General features: G+C 36.6%; 1 protein-coding gene across 1 annotated transcript in view; it reads left to right on the top strand.

Moving 5' to 3' along the window:
• Positions 1-14,573, top strand: part of ADAMTS12 (ADAM metallopeptidase with thrombospondin type 1 motif 12) — a 1,263,798-nt gene that overhangs the window by 274,029 nt on the left and 975,196 nt on the right. The gene's annotated exons all lie outside the window — the stretch shown is intronic.

Here is a 14,573-nt window from a genome sequence, read left to right as displayed (position 1 = left end):
TTGAATTAAAAGCTTCAGCCAATAAGCAAATCCGCAGCCATAGCTTTATGCCTTTTTTTAGAACCAGAAAAATGAACAAACAAACTAGAAGACTGTCCTTTATAGCCTCTAGATAATATATCAAATGTCTAACAAAAAAAGAAAAAACAATCACCTAGATTACGAGTTTTGCGTTAGAACCTATGCAGTGCTAATGAGCAGTTTTCTCTCACCGCTCACTTACCTGCATTCGTCAGGTAGTCGTTGAATGAAGAGGATGCTCCGCATCGGATGTCTTGAAGATGGACCCTCTCCGCGTTGGATGGATGAAGATAGAAGATGCTGTCTGGATGAAGACTTCTGCCCGTCTGGAGGACCACTTATGCCCGGCTTGGATGAAGACTTCTGCCCGTCTGGAGGACCACTTCGCCCGGCTTGGATGAAGACATCTCTCGGTAAGTCGATCTTCAGGGGGTTAGTGTTAGGTTTTTTTACGGGTGTATTGGTGGATTTTATTTTTTAGATTAGGGTTTGGCCGGCAAAAGAGATAACTGCCCTTTTAAGGGCAATGCCCATTCAAATGCCCTTTTCAGGGCAATGGGGAGCTTAGGTTTTTTTAGTTAGTATTTTATTAGGGGGTTTTTGTTTTGTGGGTGGTGGGTTTTACTGTTGGGGGGGGTTGTATTTTATTTACAGGTAAAAGAGCTGATTTCTTTGGGGCAATGCCCCGTAAAAGGCCCTTTTAAGGGCTATTAGTAGTTTAGTTTAGGCTAGGGTTTTTTTTATTTTGGGGGGCTTTTTTTATTTTAATAGGGCTATTAGATTAGGTGTAATTAGTTTAAATTTCTGTAATTTGTTTATTATTTTCTGTAATTTAGTGTTTGTTTTTTTCGTACTTTAGCTAATTTAATTTAATTTTGATAATTGTATTTAATTTAGTTAATTTTTTAATTATAGTGTAGTGTTAGTGTAACTTAGGTTAGGTTTTATTTTACAGGTAAATTTGTATTTATTTTAGCTAGGTAGTTATTAAATAGTTAATAACTATTTAGTAACTATTCTACCTAGTTAAAATAAATACAAACTTGCCTGTAAAATAAAAATAAACCCTAAGATAGCTACAATGTAACTATTAGTTATATTGTAGCTAGCTTAGGGTTTATTTTATAGGTAAGTATTTAGTTTTAAATAGGAATAATTTAGTTAATGATAGGAATATTTATTTAGAATTATTAAAATTATATTTAAGTTAGTGGGTGTTAGGTTTAGGGTTAGACTTAGGTTTAGGGGTTAATAACTTTAATATAGTGGCACGACGTTGGGGGTGGCAGATTAGGGGTTAATAAATGTAGGTAGGTGGCGGTGATGTTAGGGATGGCAGATTAGGGGTTAATAATATTTAACTAATGTTTGTGAGGCGGGAGTGCAGCGGTTTAGGGGTTAATATGTTTATTATAGTGGCGGCGACGTTGGGGGCAGCAGATTAGGGGTTAATAAATGTAGGTAGGTGGCGGTGATGTTAGGGACGGCAGATTAGGGGTTAATAATATTTAACTAATGTTTGTGAGGCGGGAGTGCAGCGGTTTAGGGGTTAATATGTTTATTATAGTGGCGGCGACGTTGGGGGCGCCAGATTAGGGGTTAATAAGTGTAGGTAGGTGGCGGCGATATTGGGGGCGGCAGATTAGACCTTAATAAATATAATGTAGGTGTCAGCGATGTTGGGGGCAGCAGATTAGGGGTTAATAATAACTATAATGTAGGTGGCGGAGGTGTCCGGAGCGGCAGATTAGGGGTTAAAAATTTTATTTTAGTATTTGTGATGCGGGAGGGCCTCAGTTTAGGGGTTAATAGGTAGTTTATGGGTGTTAGTGTACTTTCTAGCACTTTAGTTATGAGTTTTATGCTAAAGTGTTGTAGTGTAAGACTCATAACTACTGACTTTAAAATGCATTAGGGATCTTGACAGGGTAGGCTGCACCGCTTACTTTTTGGCCTCCCAGGACAGACCCGTAATACCGGCGCTGTATATAGTGAGTTAGTGACACAGTCTGTAATCTGCTGGTGAGATGGCTGTGTCGAATAACCTACTATGAAAGGTTAAGGGTGTGATCTCATTTGTTATAATCATTGGTCAGACCTTTTACAAATGGCAATCAAAAGTACTCATGGACTGCACAGCCTATAGCTGCCACTAAATGATGCACAGAATACATTTTAGTAGGACAGTAAAAAATATTAGAAATTCAGATACCTCAACAACATGTTCTGACTTATTGTGTATAGGGTACTCTAACCACAGCACATTATAATAGTAGGCTGATGCCCAGACCAAAACTTGTATGCCAGATAACATATATGCACAGAGAAAAGAGATAGCAGTAATACCTTCTGTCTGGCTTAGATCCAGCCACACTACATGACCTCATCCGAACAATCATTGGTCAGGTAGTTTACAAGTGGCAATCAAGGTGACAAACAGTGGTACCCACATCCACATATCCACCAATTAGGGGTAGAGTGTGGGATCCAAGCACTCCGATTCAGGTCAAGCTAGTGTATCCATATACAAATGTTGGTCCTTATTATTGTAGAACTTCCTAATAGACCCATGGTTATTAATCAGGTCCCACCTGATGCCATCCCCATTAGTGCATCAAGATTCCAAAAGGCTGGTTATCCATATATAGGTCTCATATCACAGAAAATCATCAGTGATAATGGCCTAAGCCTGGGTGATCATATCAAGTGTCACAGGAAGCAGTGCCAGTCATTGTACATGTTAAGGCCATTGGGATAAAGGGTACCTAGTCTTTGTATCCAATGTGTTTTCCAGTCTAAGGAGGGCCTGATTCCTGTCTCCCCCTCTCTTAAGATTAGGTACATGGTAAATGAGGATGAATCTCAGATCAGTTACTCTGTATTTAGCCTTCAGGAAATGTCTGGCCACTGGTTGGTCAGTTATTCCCTTCTCTAGTGCCATACTGATAGCCAATCTGTGATTCGGCATCCATAGTCTAGCATTGTCAATAGTTTTACCTACGTAGAATTGGCTACAGCAACAGCTCAGCAAGTAGATTTCATGACTTGTTGTGCATGTAATGATAGTGTAGTTTTTGGCAGTGTGCGGATGTCTGAATGTTTTACACGGGATCATCCCACTGCATGTCGTACATCCCACACATCTGAAGCATCAAGTTTTAGTTTTTTTAAGCCATTGGTTTTTTTAAATAGCAATGGCTAGGGTCTGTGATCATAAGATGATCTCTAATGCTCCTCCCCCTTCTGTAGCCCATGATTGAAATATCCATATGCCTGAATGGCAGTAGTAGGTCTGAGCTCAGGATTTCCTATCTGTCACGTATTACACCTGCCAGTTCATTCTTCACATGGTTGTATGTGGTGGTATAAACCATCCTGTTTCTGGCTTGGTCCTCACTAGTCACAATAGGTTGTGTTAGTTGTGTGACTTCCTGTATAGTCTCGTCAATCAGTTTTTATTGGTATCCACATTCACAGAATTTATTAGCCATCGTCAAAAACTGTTGGTTACTGTTGGTTGCATCTGTGTTATTCCTGATCACTCTGGCCATCTGAAATTTAATAATGGCTTTAGATGTATGTGGGGATGGTTACTGGTAGCTTCCAAAAGGGAGTTCCTGTTGGTAGGTTTAGTATAAAGTGTAGTTGATAACCCAAACGCTTTTTTGTATATTCTTAAATCAAGAAAGCCAATCTGACAAACATCCTGTTGCATCTCGAATTTAATTGGGGAATCAAGATTATTCAGATGTTCAGCCCAATCAATCAATGTTTGGAGATCTCCTCTCCAGATTATAAACACATCATCGATGCATCTCCTATAGGTCCTGATGTTGGCATTATCATAGACGTGCATCACCTCAGTCTCATATTTCTCCATGTAAAGATTTGCGTATGAAGGAGCTACATTCAAGCCCATCGCGGTGCCCATCAGCTGTTGGTAAAATCCTTTCTCAAATCAGAAGTAGTTCAATGTGAGACATAGCTCCAGGAGTTCTAAGAGGAATGTTGTCAGTGGACCCACAAATGGATAATGCTCCAAGGCCGTTCGGATTGCATACAAACCATCAATGTGTGGAATAGTTGTATACAGACTAGTCACGTCCATCGTAACTAATCTATAATCTTCTGTGATGTACGTGATTGTGCTTAGCAGTTTGATCAATTCTCCTGAATCTCTTAAATAAGAGTTCATCCATTTTACTAATGGTTGTAGCTGTGCATCCACAAATTGGGCTATAGGTTGTAATAATGAACCTCGGGATGAAACAATAGGTCTACCAGGTGGATCAAGTAGATTCTTGTGAATCTTAGGTATTTTGTACAAAAGGGGGTGGATGGGATGCTGTGTTTGTAAGAATTGGAGTTTGTCTTGATCAATCCATCCCATGTTAAATCTGTCAAGAAGTCTTTCATCAATCCTCACTTTGAACTCTTTAGTGGGATCTCTAAGTAATTTATTATAGGTTTTGCTATCTCCTAGTTGTCTGTAGATCTCTTTCTTATATTGTTCATAGTTAAGAACTACCACAGCTCCACCCTTGTCTGCAGCCCTGATGATAATATCAGGGTCAGTGGATAGGCTTTTAAGGGCCTGTCTCACAGGTTTTGTCAGATTCGGTCTATGCACCCTGGTCATATCGTTATCCGTGTCTACAGTGATTAGTCTCGTAAAGGTTCTAATGCTGACACTGCTGTTGATTTGTTCAAATCTACTTCTTGGTTTGAATCTTTTAATCACATTATCCATACATATATACATATTTTACTATCAAATTAATAATAATATTAATAAAAATGTTTTAAAAGATTTTAAAAGGAATATATGGTATAAGTGACTGGGAAGGGCTCTAATGTTATGTGTGTGTATATATATATATATATATATATATATATATATATATATATATATATATATATATATATATATACAGTATATACACTCACCGGACACTTTATTAGGTACTCCTTGCTATTCTTCAGAGATTTTGGTCCATATTGACATGATAGCATCACGTAGTTGCTGCAGATTTGTCAGCTGCATCCATGATGCAAATCTCCCGTTCCACCACATCTCAAAGGTGCTCTATTGGATTAAGATCTGGTGACTGTGTAGGCCTTTGGAGTACAGTGAACTTGTTGTCATGTTCAATAAACCAGTTTGAGATGATTTGAGCTTTGTGACATGGTGCATTATCCTGCTGGAAGTAGCCATCAGAAAATGGGTACACTGTAGTAATAAAGGGATGAACATGGTCAGCAAGAATACTCAGGTAAGCCGTTGTGTTTAAAGGGTGCCAAGAAAATATCCCCCACTTTATTACACCACCACCACCAGCCTGAACCGTTGATACAAGGCAGGGTGGATCCATGCTTTCATGTTGTTTATGCAAAATTCTGACCCTACCATCTGAATGTTGCTGCTGAAATTGAGACTCATCAAACCAGGCAACATTTTTCCAATCTTCTATTGTCTAATTTTGATGAGCCTGTGTGAATTGTAGCCTCAGTTTCCTGTTCTTAGCTGACTGGAGTGGCACCCGGTAGAGTCTTCTGCTGCTCTAGCCCATCTGCATCAAGGGTCGACATATTGTGCATTCAGAGATGGTATTCTGCATACCTTGGTTGTAACGAGTGGTTATTTGAGCTACTGTTGACTTTATATCAACTCAAACCAGTCTTCCCATTCTCCTCCAACCTCTGACATCAACAAGGCATTTTCATCCACACAACTGTCGCTCACTGGATATTTTCGTTTTTCCAATCTACTTAGAAGATTGGAAAAACGTTGCCTGGTCTGATGAGTCTCAATTTCAGCTGCGACATTCAGATGGTAGGGTCAGAATTTGGCATAAACAACATGAAAGCATGGATCGACCCTATATAGACATATATACACTATATAGACATATATACACTTTGGATCTCTTCCCAGTCAAATACCTTGAAACGCAAAATCATTTTTAATAATTGTTAATGTGTTTTGTTAATGGAAATATTTGAAATTTCTATGTTTCTTACACAGAAAAAAAAATCTGTATATTTAAAGGAACAGTCAACACCAGAATTTGTATTGTTTAAAAAGATAGATAATCCCTTTATTACCCATTCCCCAGTTTTGCATAACCAACGCAGTTATAATAATACATGTTTTACCTCTGTAATTACCTTGTATCTAAGCCTCTGCAGACTGCCCTCTTATTTCAGTTATTTGACAAACTTGCATTTTACCCAGTCAGTGCTCACTCCTCGGTAAATTCACGTGCGTGAGCTCAATGTTATCTATATGAAACACATGAACTAATGCCCTCTAGTGGTGAAAACCTGTCAAAATGCTTTCAGATTAGAGGCAGCCTTCAAGGTCTAAGAAATTAGCATATGAACCTCCTAGGTTTAGATTTCAACTAAGAATAACAAGAGAACAAAGCTAAATTGGTGATAAAAGTAAATTGGAAAGTTGTTTAAAATTACATGCCCTATCTGAATCATGAAAGTTTTTTATGTACTTGACTGTCCCTTTAATACATATCTATTTCTATATCTGTATATATTCATATAGACATTGGTATAGATATATATTTTACTAAAAAAAATATTATATATATATATATTTTTTTTTATTATGTTTTTTTAAATAACAAGAACATTTTCTTCTATGTGAAGAACATAGGAATTTAAAGTATTTCTAATTCACTTTGATTTTAGAGTAGTTGGTCTAACGAAGTTTAGCGCACAAGCATTTTTTTTTACAGCTTGCCCCATAGAATTCTTGGTATTCGAAGTCCTGAGGTAAGCACGCATTGGTATTTCACTCTAACATTAACATTTTACTGTCAACTTGGAATAAGCGCGCTAACCTGGATGTAATACATTTTTACTTTGAGCACAGTTAGCACATGAGCAATAAACGTATTTAGCGTGCCACTTGTAATCTGTCCCAGTATATCATATGAAAGAAATACTATGCTTTTGTATGCTGGAATTTAATGAACAAATATTTTTAGTAGCAATTTAATAAAAACGAAGATGTCTAAGCATTTTGTCATTTCCATCAGAACTCAGTATATAATGTTTACGTAATTTTCCCACCTAAGGCTAAGCAATATTGGTAACATATTATCGAGACATAGAAGAAATACAAATCTGTCATTACTTTGTCAAAGTGATGTATAACCAATGTTTCTGGATATATAGTGAATGGAGAAAAAAAAACTAATATATACAGGGTATTATATATAGGAGACATTGTTCTTGGATCACAATGGAAGATTAAGACAAAAACAATATGTCAGAAATTATGGATAATAATGTTAACATCTATTTAAATATTTGACAGTGTTTGAATACCTATTATTATATCAAAGATATTAATGTATTAGGCAGTTAGAAATGGAGAGTAATACAATAGTTTGTTCAAAACATCTGTAAACAGACATAATACAAATAGAAATAATTACTAAAATATCCTTTTGTGTAGTGTATATAATTCCTACTGAAAAAGCCATTGCTTCTGCAAAGTGCCATGCTTAGTGCAGTTTGTTAGATGTATATAACCTTTAATCCTATCAGCAAAAAAAGGCTGTAATTTTGGATTGCATGACTCAGATGTTGAAAACATATATTCAGGTTACCTAGGCAGCAATGGATCTTGAGACAATGTTTTTAAAATAAAGGTCTTAATAGTTTATATATCTAAAAATTCATACACTTTCTTGCTAAAAGGAAATTGTTGTCATTTTATTTCCAAATGAAATGACCATTTATAATTTGCATTAGCTACCAGCAGACCTGCTAACTTTAGAAAAATACATTTTATAGGAAGTACTAATTCTGGATATTTAAAGAGTTCAATGGAAGCAACATCATGTTTGAGTGAAAATCAAGAAAAGCGGTAAGGCTTAAAAACATCATGTTAATTAAATTCCTTTCCAGTATGTTTTCATTTTAATGTATGTCTATGCACTTAAAGGGACACACTACGCTAAAGTGAAACAGTGAGGTGAACAAGTATTAAACAGATATCAGTACATAAGCCCTTAGGTATACTGCAGTAAAAGCTGATGGAAACAATAAATGACTTCAGCTCCCTTCAGCTAGACACAACTTCTACACTACATATATAGTATTGTATTTTTTTGTATTATTTTAATAGTTTTTCTCCTGTTAGGTAAAACAAAACAAAAAATAAAAAAGTGTAAAACCAAGACGAGTGTTCTTATCTGCTTTTCTATATTTAATTGACATTATGGGGCACAATTACATTCTTTACAAAATAGCTAATAAAGGGCTAGATTACAAGGGGAGCGGCACTTCGCCCTCCCGCTAACATGTTAACTTTGCTAGACGGAGGCTTTTTATGTTTGTTGTGTAGCACACGTATTACGTTGAAAGTAAAAGCACTAACACGGTGCACGCAAAAAGCTAAACTTTGAATATTGTGACCACATTGTGCTCAAACCTGATCGCGTTTTCTCAAGTGCCCTAATCTGACATGAAATATTAATATTTCATGTTCCAATGTTCTTCACATAGATTTATATGTGTGTGTGTATATATATTAAATTGTTTTGTGGTAAATATATATCTATATATATGTGTATGTATGAATATCTATTTAAAGGGACAGTCTACAATAGAATTTGTATTGTTTAAAATGATAGATAATCCCTTTATTACCCATTCCCCAGTTTTGCATAACCAACACAGTTATATTAAGATACTTTTTACCTCTGTGATTACCTTGTATCTAAGCATCTTCTGACAGCCCCCTGATCACATGAGTTTTTATTTATCATCTATTGACTTGCATTTTAGCCAATTACTGCAGTGTCATCCACAACCCACGGGCGTGAGCACAATGTAATCTATATGGCTCACATGAATTAGCAGTCTCTTGTTGGGAAAAGCTAATAAAAAGCATGTGATAAGAGGCTTTCTGTAGTGCCTTAGAAACAGGCAGAAATGTAGAGGTTTAAATGTTATAAAGTATATTAATATAACAATGTTGGCTGTGCAAAGTTGTGGAATGGGTAGTAAAGGCGTTATCTATCGTTTAAACAACAATAACAATTTTAGTGTAGACTGTCCCTTTAACAATACTTCGAATGTATTCCCCTATGTGAAGATCATTGGAATGTGAAATATTTACTGTTAAACACAATTTAACATGTAATTAAATATGAATATTGCAATATATATATATATATATATATATATATATATATAGGCATCCAACAAGAAAAGCACTCACCGGGTCTTATCCAGCAAAAATCTTTTTAATATGTGACGTTTCGGGGTTGCCCCCGTCCTCAGACAACAGTCTGTCTGAGGACGGGGGCAACCCCGAAACGTCACATATTAAAAAGATTTTTGCTGGATAAGACCCGGTGAGTGCTTTTCTTGTTGGATACCTATATTGTTACTTTAAAGCACCCCGGGCAGGCTAAATAAAGGACTGTGTTACCGTGAGTGCTGCTACCTCTTGGGATATTATATATATATATATATATATATATATATATATATATATACAGTATATATTAGAGCTGCAACAAATAATCGGCATAATCGATAATAATCATTATGAAAATAGTTGTCAACGAATCTCATAATCGATTAGTTGGTTTGCAATTAGTTGGTCTGTGCATATAACCAGCTACTTCACTCCAATAAGCACCTGCAAATGGTATTGTGTTTTATTGTTATGCCCTTAGCCTAAAGGACATCTACAGACGCTTACGCTTTACTTTTTCAGGACACTATAAGTTTATTTTTAAGTTTACAACTACTCCTACTTATGTGCAACCCAGAAATAATAGGAGTCATAAAATGGATTGTTTATATTAAATCAAGTGATTTGGGACTATGCTTTGCATGATATAGTGCCGAGCTTGTTATTTACACCTAGCCCTAGATTGATGGCATTTGTTATATGAATTGATGTCACTATTACCTGTTTACACAATTTTTAGTGGATCGCTTGCTATTGCTGATTATATGTACTGTATAGATAAATGTGATAGATGTGTAAGGCTGTGTCCTGTTACTGATATATAATCTTTAGCTCTTTGCCTTTTTTTGTTTTTTTATATTTATTTTTTTGTAAATAATTTTTTATTGAGGTTTTTGCATAGAACATACATAGAACACAATACACCATTTTGTAAAGAGAAAAAAATACAAACAGAATTAACCAAAACATTTCAGTAATTATACCAGTGTTTTTCAACCAGTGTGCCGTGGCAGACTGACAACAGCGTGACATATTTTTTAAACTTTGCTTGTTTTTTACTCCCAGTGCAGGGGTAGTTTGTAGGAGGCATGGAATAACAGCACAATACATACAGTATGTGTGTGTTTGTGTGTATGTATATATATATATATATATATATATATATATATATATATATATATATATATATATATATATATATATATGCTGTATTAGGCTACAATGTGTGTTTTTTTTTAAATTTTGGGATGGTGGTGTGCCACAGGATTTTTTAATGTAAAAAAGTGTGCCACGGCAAAAAAAAGGTTAAAAATCACTGAATTATACAATAGCTTGGTGAGAGGCTAATGAAACCTCGATTTTTCAATAATATATCACATATGACTGACCTGTTAAGAACATAGATTCAGGCCCTATGGGCCAAAAATATGAAAAATAATAGATATCTGATGGTCAGAAGTCTAGCTCGCTAGGAGCTTCAGAGTATATCATGCGTAGCTGGCCAGTGAGGAACTTAGTTTTAGGCCCAATGGACCTAGAGTATAGGAAATAATAGATAACTGATGACCAGAAATCTAGCTCTTTAGGAGCTTCAAAAGGAGCATGAATATGTGTATAATAAGTGGGGGGGGGGGAGATATTCAGCGGGTAAGCACCGCTATGTATAGTAGGGAAAGGGTGGAGGACGGAGCCATAGGAATATAGGAGTATAGTAGGAGACTTGGAGGGGGCTATTAATCTTGGTCATGTAACAAAGTAAATGGGCTATGATATTGAGTTACCCAACTATGTATTATTAGTCATGTGTAAGCATGAGGGGGGTATATAAAAGAGCAATTTAATATTTAAGATGAAGGTTGAATAATCTGATGATAAACACATAAACTATAATGTATTAGCTCCTTAATTTAGCCGTGAAAGGGGATTGTGGGAAGATGGGGTTTTTATAATTAAAGGGGGATACAGTGGAGAATAGACCATAGGATTATCTTATGCAATATCCAACATCGCATCCAGACCACACATGTACATCTTCTAATCATGTAGGAAATAAAAAGTTACATCACCCCATATAGAGGTATAACATAAATCTCCCAAATTTGTAATGGTCAGAACTTGGTAACTTGGAAAATAATCTGTACAAAGCTGTGGGGCTTCTCAGACATATATCAACAATAATGCAGACAGACCAGCTAACAACAAGGAGTCCCTTTACACACATAACAATAAGCAGGAATAATAGCATTATGAATATAACAAATCTTTTTTTTTTTTTTTATTATTTAGTGAGTATTATTAGGAGATAGATATACCCTGCTACACTAGCATACATTAGGATTAGTAATAACAAGAATACCGCCAAACCTCATAAAAAACGTCGATTCCAGCAGGTAGTTAAGGTTACTCAAAGTGCTAAACCCTAACCTTAGTTGAGGATTACAGTACAGCAATGGCTAAGGTTAATTCTAGGCCATGCTGAGAATAAAAATTAGGCAAACGAACCTTATCTGAACCTTTTATATCCTTTATACACAGAGAGGGTGCTTAGGGGTGTGAGACACAGAGCAAATTGACTGAATAGAGCCATAGAGGGTTGAACAAAGTACCAATATGCTTGGAGAATGTACATGCTCTTGTGTGCAATACATAGTAGATAAATAATGACCTATTACATAAAATTTCCAGTACTCAGGTTAAATGAAGTGCTAAAACTATCTAAGTGGGTCAAACTATAGTTTTGTCAAAGAATAACACAGTTGCTGTGTCAGCGAAATATGAGTTAAATACTTGGGAGTATATAAGTATACTGGTTAGGTGCTATTCTAGAGTAAACATTTACATATAAAGTTTTGTAAGGACTGCAAGCTCACATCTACATACCTAGGACATATATAGAACATTCAAATTGTAGTGTCAAATTTGTTAAACCCTGAAACAATAAACATGAGGGTTTAAGAGAAGAGCATAAATATTGGCACACATGTGTAAAGTTTACAAAAGGCTGTGCTTTTAGCATAATATACATACATATAAAATTAAGGGAGATTGCAATTAGTTTTACCCTGAAATATCCATTAACACTGCATAACCAATTGAAATATAGAATGTAAATGCACCAGTAAGTATGAACCATAGCATAAGACTGTATTGGTCAAAATAGCATAAACCCCACCCTTAGAAGGGGTGGTATATAGAAAATATTGCCATGCCCAAGTAGTAATCTTAGATTAATATGCTATTTAGGTAAAAGATATAGGAGCATAAAAGCCTAGAATCCAAGAAATAACATAACAGCACAAGCTTGGAAGAAAGGCCTACCCCATAGAGATTGTACATTTTAGTATTAAGGTTCTTTAAGTGTAAACTACCTTATATCAGATGATGGGAACATTCAGGCTGGGTATGCACATTGGATGACATTTTTTATTACTACCTAGGGCTCTGCTTTATAATAGCCCACTTAGTACATACTATGCACATAGTGATTAGCCTCTGGGTGCTGAGATTTAGTTGTACGAACATGCTTGGAGCAGTATAGAAGGATGTATATCATTATTTGTCATTTCAGGACTGATTAGGAGAGCAGCCGTTATATAATCTTATACTATGAGTGAAACCCTATGCTTGACTCAGAGTCTAGATGAGTAGATGGTTTTAGGAATAACGGTAGGGAATCCTACATAGAAATAAGCATGCATCAAGAGAATAATTAAAACTAATTTTGTAAACTATTTGCGCGCGTCTAACCCAACTAGCACATAAGAACATAACAAACATTGCCTTAAACTTGGATGATGCATAGTCCAACTAATTGTAATTAAAGAGTCTTTATAGATCAGCCTAATCCATCCCGTAGACAGGATCACTCCAGCACAGAGACCATTTAGATACCCATCCGGGAAGCGTATGAGGGGAAACAGACTGCGAGTTCTTTCAAAAAATGAGGGGGAATAGAGTGAATCATAGAAACTGTCAGTAGGTATGCCGCTTGTCAAATTACGCTTTGTTTAGCCTACACCATTTCTAGTTATTTTGCACCAAGACACAGGTGTTAGCTCCCTTCTATAAGCATATAGCGCCTGATTTACCCTTTTACAGGCTGCGGTAGGTGATATCTTGCCAAAGGTGTATAATGTGCTGTCTGTAATGCTGTCAGGCTCACCCAGTTTGATGCATTGCATCAAACTGGCACTCAAAGCAAAGAACGGCATTGTTGCATAAAGACAGGAGACATCACTAAGATCCAGTGAGAGCGGCTCTGTCACAGCGGGTAAGCTACCAGTTCCACCGAAGTGCACAGCATCAAAGGATCCATCTAAACCAGGGATCAAGTTCTCCAATAATAGGTGAGAGCCACCTGCTTGCAGCGGGATTGCAGCCAGTCCTGATGTTCCGATCCCAGCCCTCAGCTCCTTTCTGAGTGAAATTGGGTTCTCCTCACCTGCCAGGCTCACATCTACTTCTAAATGTGACTCCCGTGCAGAAGATTCTGTGCATGTTCGTGTCAGTCCCAGCTCAGTACTTGGCTCTCTGTTGTTCATCTGTGAAGCCTCATCACTCCCGTCGGGATCGACAGGAGCCACCATTTTAGTTGCAGAATTAGTGACTACGCCACGATGCTCTCTAATTACAAATACCAGACTCTGGAAGTTGGCGTCCAGTTGCTGGGTCAATTTCTGCAGCGACTCTCTTACCAGTCTCAGTAAAGTCCGCCATGTCTAGTAATGTAGCCTAGGATCCAATATAGTATGCGGTATAGCTCCATATCCCTGCTGCTACATGGAGCTGTCTTGCAGATTTTCACTGTTCAGGAGTCAGAGTAGGTACTAAAAACGCAATAAATATAGTTGTATGGAAGTTGCTCTCCCCCTTATTATAGAGGTAATCTGGAGAAAGGTTCAAAAGCCAAAATTAAATAGTTTATATGCTATAAATTGATGGATTTTGCAGGAGCTCGAGATGTAGACGTCTTATCTCTTCTATAGCTGGCTCCGCCCCCATTTTTTATATTTTTTATTAATTGGATATGTATCAAATTCAACCTCTGTAAGTATATATCTGTTATTTTAAGAGTGCACTAGATATTTTTGGCCCTAACCTTATAGCTGGTTGTTTACCATTGCAAATAGATATTCAAGATATTTTTATGTCAGAATGAAGTCCAGGCTTACTTTAAGAGGCCCCTTGCATTTGTAAGAGCTAACAAAGATAAATAGCCCACCTTGGTGAAATTGGTAAAAACCCTACTTATGCATCCCAGGCACCTCAACACCATCTGAGCGCTTCTCAGCTACAGGCAAAATAGCTGCAAAAAGAGAGC

The sequence above is a fragment of the Bombina bombina genome, chromosome 2 (assembly GCF_027579735.1).
Source record: "Bombina bombina isolate aBomBom1 chromosome 2, aBomBom1.pri, whole genome shotgun sequence".
NCBI lineage: Eukaryota > Metazoa > Chordata > Amphibia > Anura > Bombinatoridae > Bombina > Bombina bombina.
The sequence above is the reverse complement of the archived record's forward strand: the minus strand, read 5'-3'. Positions and strand labels throughout refer to the sequence as shown.